The sequence below is a fragment of the Sebastes fasciatus genome, chromosome 18, assembly GCF_043250625.1.
Source record: "Sebastes fasciatus isolate fSebFas1 chromosome 18, fSebFas1.pri, whole genome shotgun sequence".
Classification (NCBI taxonomy): Eukaryota; Metazoa; Chordata; class Actinopteri; order Perciformes; family Sebastidae; genus Sebastes; species Sebastes fasciatus.
In genome coordinates this window covers 23,295,689-23,306,879 of record NC_133812.1, presented here as the reverse complement: position 1 = coordinate 23,306,879, position 11,191 = coordinate 23,295,689, and positions in this window count along the sequence as shown.

The window sequence follows — 11,191 nt, the reverse complement described above, 5'->3', positions numbered from 1 at the left end:
TCACATTTGTATTTTTGTCGTTTTTTCCTCTCTGGCTTGAAGTGGGCGGGGCTCAGTTGGAAAAAGGTGATGTCATGTATTTCTGTGCACCAATCACACATTTCAATCAAGATGTGATGCGACAGTTGGTGTTTTTTTTTCCACCCCAGACTTTAACTGTGTCTCTTCTGGTACATGTCCACAGCCTCCGTCCTTTCCACGCTTCCCATTCATTGTCTACGTAAGCAGCCGTGCATGCATTCTAATAGTGACGGGGCGCCACGTTGGCCCGCTCCTCATTTGCATAAGGTTGAGGTCTCTAGGCTACTTTATGTAAATCAGAGGCGACTTGCCACCTCAGAAACTTTTAAACTAACCGTTGTTGATCTAAAATAAAGACAGATTTAGCACCTGCATGGCTTATTTCTCATATAAAATGTTTTCAGAAACACATTTCGGGGAATTATTTTTGTAATATAAGAGAAGAAAGTTTCCAAACGAGCCGCCATGTTGGTTCTGGTTTGAAAGCTTGGAGCAGCAGCTCACGAGGGAAAGCGTTCGTCCAATCAGGTGTCTAGAGCCTTGTCTCTAGTGGCAGTCCATCAAGGGTCCAATGCTGGGAAGCGAGGCGATCCCTCACGTCCAAAAACGTCCCTGAATGTTAAATATATATAGAAATTATTGAGATTTCAAATTAAGTTTATATAAATTTATGGGAGTCTGTAATTTGTTGAATTATCATGAGATGCCAATGTTGAACAAAGTCGATACTGAGTTCATTCTTGACCTCGTAAACAGCAGTCAGTCTCACCACAACGTCAATGTAGTAGCTGTTCTTGAGCTTTTACGTGTTCAAGTTTTAATTTTTCACTGTGCACAGTGTGAAGACCACCTAAACCTAAACCAAGTCATGACCAAGACCAAAGCAGGGCGAGACTGAGTCAAGATCAAGACCAGACCAGTGTGAGTCCCAAACTACATGATACACTTGTGGAACAAACAAACCACTGAGGCGCTCCTCAACTTTCTCTGAGAGATCCACATCCCATAAGACTCGTTACACAACCTCTTACATGGGCAGTAACTCCTGTAGTTTTTTCTCCTGTGACTTTTCAGAAAAATGGTTTTTGTGTTTTCACAGTTTTTGTGAGTGATGGGGTAGTGAACGTCTAGACGTATTAATAAGAGATCAGAGGCTTACTGCCTACGCAGAAGCTCTAATGTATTCTGTCAGCAGCACAACCACTGGGTCTGGACATCCAGCAGCATGTTAACAACAAAACTCAGGTTCAATTCAGGCTGTCGGAGTTGCTCCGAAACCAGCTTTTATTAGCTTTAACAGGTCCCTCGTTAGCAGAAATCCCGGTTACAACAATTTAAATTATAGCAAACTCTAGCAGCTGCAGCCCAGACTGTAAAAGTTTAATCTCCTTTGCATGTCTGTGTAAGACGGAGCACATGAGAAGCAGGAGAACAAAGTCTCTGTTTGTTGTCAGCTTTGGTTTATTGTAATCTAAGCGGGAATTGTCGTCAGTGGTTTTATTCGTGTCGTCACTGGTATCGTCATCGATGTTATTTTCCCCTCCCGGTCTTCATGTCCATGCAAAGTCCACTATGGAAAATGGTATTGTGTTACTGGAGCAGTCTTAAGCCAGTGGGCACAATCAATCCCGTGGTGTTATCAAGGAAGAGAAGACAAACACAAAGGGACATGAACAAACTGTCCTGCAATCAGAAATAACAACAGGATTTAATGCACAAAAAGACTTTAAAGGGGCCTGTATAAGAGGATTTATATTTAATTTTTTTGACAGTAAATGCATTTTCATGAAAACATTCTTTCAAACGTGCTGCTAAATTAAAAAATAAAACAGTTATTGCATAAATATTCCTTTTTTTCCAGGCTGTTTCAGACTAACTTGTGGAACTGCATCACAGTGGAGTTGTTCTACGCTACATTTTATTATGCAAATCCATCCAGTCTGTGTTTGAACTGGAATGACTTCACTCACTGTGTTGATGTTTCTCATTTGAATTAGAGCAGATGATATTTACACTCTCTGCCATTTAAAGTCCAGTTTTGTGACGGGCCATCTCCTCATGTAACAGTAACAAGTTCAATTCAACGTTATCCATTATTGTCATTCTAATATTCATACTCAGTTTAATCAGTAAAGACACCAAACGTGAGCAAATTAAAGGTGCTCAATACGGAATTGAGATTACAATTTTGGCGAGGACAAACTGTCATGTCCATTTTCATAGGGGTCCCTTGACCTCTGACCTCAAGATATGTGAATGAAAATGGGTTCTATGGGTACCCACGAGTCTCCCCTTTACAGACATGCCCACTTTATGATAATCACATGCAGTTTGGGGCAAATCATAGTCAAGTCAGCACACTGACACACTGTCGGGCTTGAGTTTGCCATGTTATGATTTGAGCATATTGTTTTATGCTAAATGCAGTACTTATGAGGGTTTCTGGACAATATTTGTCATTGTTTTGTGTTAATTGATTTCCAATAATAATATATACATAGACAGCATAAAGCATCATATTTGCCAACTCCCATGTTGATAAGAGTATTAAATACTTGAAAAATCTCCCTTTAAGGTACATTTTGAACAGATCTTTTTTTTATTTATTTATTTTAATTTACGATTAATCGCGATTAATCATGGACAATCATGCGACTAATCTTGATTTAATATTTTTTTTTGCGCTTAACAGCCTTATTATTTTCATATCACATCACATTATTAGCTAATCAGCAGATTAATACATGAAAAAATTTTAAATAATTAAAAGGAAAAGCAGCAAATCCTCACATTTGTGAAGCTGGAACTATGTTTTGTTTTTGCATGAAAAAATACCAAAGGATTATCAAAATAGTGGCCAATCATTTTAGCTGTACTTGTGTGCAGAAATTTTAATTTCCAAGATAACTAGTGACTCCTGCTGTCAATTGATTGTACTGGAGTATAAAGTACATAATTTCTCACTAAATTGTTGTGAAGCAGAATTAGAAAGTAAGTAGAATTTCCTTCTTGAAGTGAAAATGAAATATTAAGAACATGAACCAGATCTTCAATTGTTACAGATAAAACTATATTGCTGCGTCGCCCAGCATTAATGTATATCATGAAATCTGGTTTACATTCATTAAAGCAGATTGAAGTGTTGCTGCAGCTGCTGAAGGCTGTAAGATAACAGAGAATCAGAGAAAACAACAGTGCAGCATTACTGTACATGTGATTGGTTCATTCAAATGCACAACGATAATGATAATTTAACATTGTTGTCCCTGCTCATTAGAGGAAATCAATCACCAAACGGTTGACGGAGCCATTAAAGGCGTCATGGATACACTCATTAACAACAAGTCCACTTACTGGACCTACAAATAGATGCAGAATCAAAGAGTTTTTAACAACTTGATTTTTTGTTGTTGTAATCATTAGTCGTAATAACTGGAAGCAAAGGCTGGCTTAATTAGCATGGTTGCTAGGCAACAGGTAACCCAGATGCTGTAGTGCAGGTTGTATAGCAGCTCCAGTGTTTTTTCCTCTCGGCTGCCTTCAAACACACACAGATAGAGAGTGTTAATGCAGAGTGACTCAGTGGAAGCAAAGTCCTTTCAGTTCATTTCAAGAGCTCCCCAGAGGATGTGATTTTATTCATACCAGCTTGTCCTCCATAGAACGGAGCTCCTTTTCAAATCAGAGGGTCTGTTTTCTGATGCTTCAGTTCAGCGTCTGAGAAACAATCTCACCTTGATCCCTCGTGAGCTTTTAGAAGGAGTCAAATATGTTTTTCTCGTCCTTACTGAATGGTAGCTTTTTTTCTTAGTGCAATTAAAATAAATAATAGTCTTCAGGGCCGGCATAAGGTATAGGCTATATAGGCGGGCGCCGAGGGTGCCACCTTCTGGGGGGCGCTGTTCGCTTTCTAAAAAAAATAATAATAATAATATATTTTTTAAAAATACCAGTTTCTCATTTTCTCCTTTGAGGTAACAAATGAACAAATAAATAAATACATAAATAAATACACTTTTCACTCTCTTTTTCACACTTTTTCATCTGCCCGGGCGCACTTATTTGTCAATAAAAGTGTAAATTGTAGTGTAACTGACTAAACACTTCTAAGCCAACAATATCAGCGATCAATTGTTTATTTAAATTTTAATATATACAGTTATTTATGAAAATCTGAATTTCACCTAGTGCACCAAAAGGGCTAGAGCAAGTATAAACAATTAATTTTTTTCTTGTAAATTCTTCAACCTGATCTCCCGGGAAGGAGTATAAATAGCACGACAATACAAGGACATTCTGTGTGTCATGACAACGCATTTTAGCCTTTTCACGTATCATTTGTACACCACGCAACTAAGCTACAAAACTATAACAGCTGCAGTTAGGTTTAGGCAACAAAACCCCTCACTAGGGTTTAGGCAAAACATCATGGTTGGGCTTAAATAAGTACGTAAACTAAGTAAAATACATATGGAAATAACATAACAGAAGTACGGAAATCATCTCAAAATAATAAAATCCTTTGAGAAATAAAGATGAGCAGCAAATATTTCCTCTTGCTCCACCTTACCATATCACCTTTTATAAATATAAGGTTAACTACACTATAAAATGTTGAATCTGTATTTGATACCACTCAAACAAATTGTTCCAAAACAGAACACACCTTTAGGTCTATATATAAAGTTATATAACTAAAGGTGTGAGACATCTGTGTGATTTCACAGTTGTGGTTGTTGTTGTTGTGGTGTTGATAAATAAACGCAGCCCTCTCTGACAGGTGGAAGGAAGCTGTCTGAGCGCCGGAGGGCAGAGAAACCCAACGTTTCCTCTCAGCTCGACTCAGATTGTGTGACAGCCTGAAAAAAAAAAGAAAAACCTAGTGAGTCACATGTAGTCGTGTGCTTCTGCAGACTCGTTGTATTTCTGCTTCGGTTTGAGTGAGTCAAACATTTACCTCCTCGGCCTGAAACTCATCAGCAGCGCGTCACCTCGCTCTATTTTTAACCCCGAGAGGAAAGGATTTAGAAAGATGACTAAATGGACATTTGATGAAAGAAAGGAAAACAACGCAATGGATTAAAGTTACAGTGTGTAACATCTGGTGGGCTCTAGCAGTGAGGTTGCAGATTGCAACCTCTCCCGTCCCGTGTGCCAAGTGTGTAGGACAACTACGGTGGCCGACGTAAGAGTAGGTAGGTCATTTGGAGAAAAGACAACCTGTTCTCACTCCCAACTCGTCAAATATCACCGTTCGGTAAGTGCATCGACGCACAGAGGCAACTTTAGCGACGGTATTTGATGAACCGGGCTTTTGTAGATATAAACGGCTCATTTTAAGGTAACAAAAACACAACGACTCTTATTTTCAGGTGATTATACACTAAAAAAAACATGGTTATTAATATTATATATTTCATTTCTACCAATAGATCCCCCCAATTGTTACACACAGGTCTTTTTAAGAAGATCTAAAACGAGGATATGACCAAGACATTGATGCATCTGAGAACCCACTCGCTAGTTAACGGTCCTACACATACACACAGATGAGATGTAGATCCCCCTAAATGTTAAACACTGTTCCTTTAAAAAAATAATATTTAAATCACCAGGAAGAGAACGGCTCGCACGTGTGTGGTGTGTGAGAACAAACGTGTTGGTGTGAATATATGTGTGTGACAGGTGTGATCAACTCAACCACACCTGGGAATTTCTTGACAGCAGTGTTTTTTTTCAGGATGTGGATGAAACCCCTGAAATAAGAGAAAAATATACAATTTATATTCTGATTTATATTTACATTATAGTGTTTACATGACCTCAGAGCTTTGCTGGCAATGTAGCTTGTAGCCCCCCCACTCTCTCCTCTTTACTATTTCATGGAGACGAACGCCTGTCATGATGATTCCCTCGAGGCTCCTGCAGAGCCGATGCAGGTAAAAAATGTACAGTACATGTGTGCAACTGTGCAATTAACACATTTATATTTATATTGTTTTTAATACTTCTGTGTTGGAGCTTTATGCAAATTTGATTTACAGCAAAGATAATGGAGCTTGAAGTGTTGAATTTGGGAAGAGGCAAACAACATGAACACTTGGAAAAGTTTATATAAATGGGTATTAGAAAACATGACAGATTTTAGCATTACGTTTTGTTTTGTTGTGCTCTGCTTTTGACAATTGTTTGTATATTTTGTTTCCATGTTTTTGCCCTTTAAAGGAAAATGATTCACTTTATTTCCTAAAGTGAGATGAGAAGACTGATACTCTCTCTTCTCATTTGAGAGAAACCAAGAAGTACATTTATATTTGATATCTTTTGGCTCCCTATACCATTTTTTCAAAGATGTTTTTTGGGATTCTTTCTTTATTTGACGGACTGTAGAGAGAGAGGAAATATTGGTAGAGTGAAAGGGGTATAACATGCAGGTCAACAAAGGTCGAAAGCTAAATATCACATTTCTAACGGTTACGATATTTCCCATTTGGAATTGGTGTCAACAAACTGTTTGCAGCACGGCTTTTGTTCAGAAGGTGCAGCAGTTTAAACCCAAAAGCATCCCCTCACCAGCCCATGCATTGTTCACATGCACGGACCAATAGTCTGTGGCTCGGCGCATGGTCTTCACATGATCAGAGAGTGCTGTGATTCTAATCACCTTCTGCACCGATCACAAACCTCATTTGTCCTCCAACTCAGCTCAGCATCAGCGTTGCACCTTTCTGGACTCTTTTCTCTTTATTTATTGATATGGTCTTTCCTGTGCGTCCATGAGAAATAACCACTATTCAAACAAGGAGTTACAAACCATCTTCAATTAATAAATGAGTGGTATCTCAAAGAGAGTGTGTGTGACCTGGACTAATTGATACATCACCGTCATCTACATGTTCTTACCGGACAACCTGTGGAGATTGTAAATGACATTCATAGAACCATCATCTAAGGGTTCATTCAATCAGCATCACTGAGGTCACAAGTTTGGTATCCATTACACCAACGCCTAGAAGTTTCCTGGAAGAACAAGACACTGAATCTCAATTTACTTCAAAGAGCAGGTCAGCGCCGCATCCCAGCTCTGCCAACACCAACAGTAAGTGTGTGTAATGTATGTTATTGCAAAGAACTTGAGGATAAAGGTACTATATATAAATGCAGTCCATTTACCATTAAATGCAGTCTACATGCAGAGGCTTTACATCTGCTTTGAATGGCTTATCCATTACTGAGAACATCTGCAGCTGTCAGAAAAACACTCTTACTGGTGCATTAATGTGCTTTAGTAACCTTTTTAAACACATTCACAGGATCTTTATTACAACATTTTGCTTCTTGTCTTCCTTGTTTCGCTCTCAACTTCAGTAACAGCTCCAAAAAAAAGAGCCAAATAATGCATCAAAAGTCTACCAAACACATCTTTTACCAGATTAGTTACCACTGTTCACACTAGATGTATTGTACTCTTTGTTGTCTATTTTGAAGAATCCCCTCGGCCGTCTGTAAAGTGGTGAATGAGTGTTGGTACGAGGACATGAAAGAGAAAGAGAGACAGACAGTGAAGAGGAACAATTACCTGAGCTTGTGAATGGCGACCAGCAAATATCCCCATGGCAACCTCTCCCCCAATTCTCAGAATAATGGTGATGTTGATGGTGAAAGCAGGAATAGGCCGACCTGTTATATAATCTGTATAATCTGGACTGTAAAGGAAGAATACTCCCCATAGTTTGCACTTCCTGTTTCAGGATATCAGAGAGGAATATTGATTTTAACGATCCTGTCGTTCAGGTGATCACAGTTTAAAACATGACAGACAGCGAACGCAGGTTCAGGACCTAACCTGAGCTCTTCCCGGCCTGTCAGAGGCGTTTAGGCGACAGAGCTTCATCCCTCTGGGAGTCCGGCGTTCGGCCCGAGGCGTCTCCTGCTCTCTGGGACTCATGCAGGGTTCGTGTCAGACGGCTGATTCACTGGAACGACGACAGCGAGACACTTCCAGAAGTCTGGAGGAGGTCTGGAGGTCTCGCTGCACGACAAGCAGCCTGCTTCAGGTGATGAATTCATAAATTAGAAGGTGATAATCAATAATGTCAGCAGATTGATGTCAGGTGATGCTGACCTTTGGTCTACGTAGCCTATCTCAGCCGATTACACTGTTGTCAGGCCATTAAATGGGCGTTATCAGTCGCTATAAGCACCATAGTTGTGGGTCAATAGAGGCCTATCACACCCAATAGAAAGTGTTTTCACCTATTCACATGGTCGATCACCGAAAGAAGGTACAAAAGAAGACGACAGCGACTTCTAGTGACCGTAGTAATTATGACAGGAGCGTAGGGTTTTCTCCCCGGAGACTAGGGTTCGCATCCCGCGTGTCTTTGTGTTCACAAGTGTTAAGTTTTGCTTTCACTTTTGAAACGTAGTTACTTTTAGCCAAAACATACGTAGTTTGGTTGCCTAACCCTAAAGAAGCCTTTTTGTTTGTGTTCCAAATATAACGTTTCATTCAGTTTTACAACATGTTAGAACGTGTTGCTTTTAAGTTTCACTTTCACTTTTTGGCCCCTATTGACCCACATCTATGGTGTTTATAGCGACTGATAACGTCCATTTAATGGCCTGATAACAGTCAAATTGGGTGCCTACAAGCATAGCAGTTCCTAGAGATCACTTCAACAGCAGTCATCTTCTTTTCAAATCAAAACAAACCACATTTCTTTTTTGTTTTCCAACCAATGTGGTGATATTAAAGGTCCCATATTGTAAAAAGTGCGATTTTCATGTCTTTTATATTATAAAGCTGGTTTAAGTGCTTTGTAAATACTGTTAAACTATCAAAATGCTCAATATATTGATAAACACACACAGCCCGTATTCAGAAATTGTGCATTTGAAACAAGCCGTTAGGATTTCTGTCCATTTGTGATGTCACAAATATACAATATTTAGACCATTACTCGGTTTTAAACGTAAACATTCTAAATGTGTCCCAGTTTATTTCCTGTTGCAGTGTATGTAAATAACATCAGCTGACAGGAAGTAAACATGGAACCCAAAGTGTTGCCTAGCAAAGCAATTCCATTGCAATTCCATTGAAATGCACTAAAACGGAGCGTTTCAGACAGAGGGTGAATACAGGTATATCCAGGCAGACAGTATGAGGAAAATAGAGGGTTTTTTGAACATTACAGCATGTAAACATGTTCTAGTAGAAACCCAAAATACAAGTATGAACCTGAAAATGAGCCCGATATGGGACCTTTAATTCTCTGTTACTGCATACCAGCATTTAGAAGCAGAACAAAAACAAAAACAAAAAAACAAACAAAGCCTGTAAACTGCTCTCCAGTTACGTCACTGCGCTTCACAGTTCACATATTTCCCGTAGCTTCATTTGAATGTGATTTAAAAGGCTTAACATTTTCACTCTCTCATTATGCTGCAGACCCAGACAGCTGACATTTTGTCCCGAGCATGACTGTAATTCCTAATTCTGCTGCGAGCCCCAGACATTTATGATGCTAATCTAGTGTGACATTTCATTTTCTGAATTTGTCTACTTGAGCAGAACCATTAGGTGACATGATTAGGTGCTGTATTTAAAAAATATATTAAATTTACCTGACCTTTACTTGAACAGCTTACCCTATTACAAGGTACGGAGTATAGACTTCATTATTCCTGCAGGGAAATTCAGAAAACAGGACATACAGATGATTAAAAAATAGATATTACTGCATTATATAGTGGATTAAGTCAATGCTCTGTGCTGGGGCTGCAACTAACCATTATTTTTTATTGTCGATTAATCTGTTGATTATAACATGTCAGAAAATGGTGAAAAATGTTGATCAAAAATCCAAGATGACGTTCTCAAATGTCTTGTTTTGTCCTCAACTCAAAGATATTCAGTTTACTGTCATAGAGGAGTAAAGAAACCAGAAAATATTCACATTAAGAATCAAAATTTTTACTTTTTTTTCTTAAAAAATGATTCAAAACCGATAAATCAATTATCAAAAATAGTTGTCGATTAATTTAATAGTTCACAACTAATTGATTAATCATTGCAGCTCTATTCTGTGCTCACTCTCTCACTCAAATGTCACCCATATTGCAGCTAATGATGCATGCCTAGGTTGAAGAAACACCATCTGCATGTAGATGGTGCAGCTTGGACACATCATCAGTTAATGATGCATGCCTAAAACTGAAACTGTTATAGCACTGAACTGCTTCAAAGAGAGTATAAAATTAAGGATTTTAAATGAAATAAAAACACTTTTGTCAGAGAAATCTTACTAGAAATGCAGCTGCACAACCACTTGTAGGTTAAAAACACTGTCTCTGCCAATAGGGGGCGGTAGTGCCCCATAGGAAACTCTTTAGTTGCTCTTCTGTTATTGACAGCAGCATCCAGATGCTTGGACATGGTCCTAATATATTCTCTGCAGACAGAATAAACCATTCAGATATGCTGTTAACAACACTGGGAATAAGTCGGTGCTGATTAACAAAACTATCACGTGTTGAGGATTGTAAACTGGGTCAGATAAAAGCAGTGATATTCCCAGCATCATGTCGTTGGGATGACAGACGTGTGGATGCGATGACTAGTCATGATAACACGCTGTCTCGTCCTTTAGGCACTTTACCTGACAGTTAAACACACATTAATAAACAGCTTTCTAACACCGGACTGGCACAGTTTCATGTTTTTTATGTTTTCATGACAGCGGCCATCAAAGCTTCAGTGTTGTGGAGGATTTAGAGCAGATTCACGTGAGGAATGTGAGCAGCAGCAGAGAGAGAAGAGAGAGAGGCAGCTGACAGACGCCCATCAATCTCTAGATGATCACAGATAAACACAACCTAGCAGGCGTTTGATGGATGGCTGAGCTGAGACTCTTTTCTGTGTTAACGTGCATACAAGTATAAAATATTCACGACATCACATTATGCACAGACATCAGCTGTTTGAAGCTAAATGTTGAAGAGGTCGAAGGATCAGTTCATATAGAAGTACGTCAGAGTGTGATCTTTAGGCTGAATTTAAACAGGATTTTAATAAACAAACACAATTGAAGACAGTGCATGTGTAACTCCAGGGCCAGTGGAAAATATAAAAGCTGGGATCAACATACAAACATAAAACAGGGCAGTT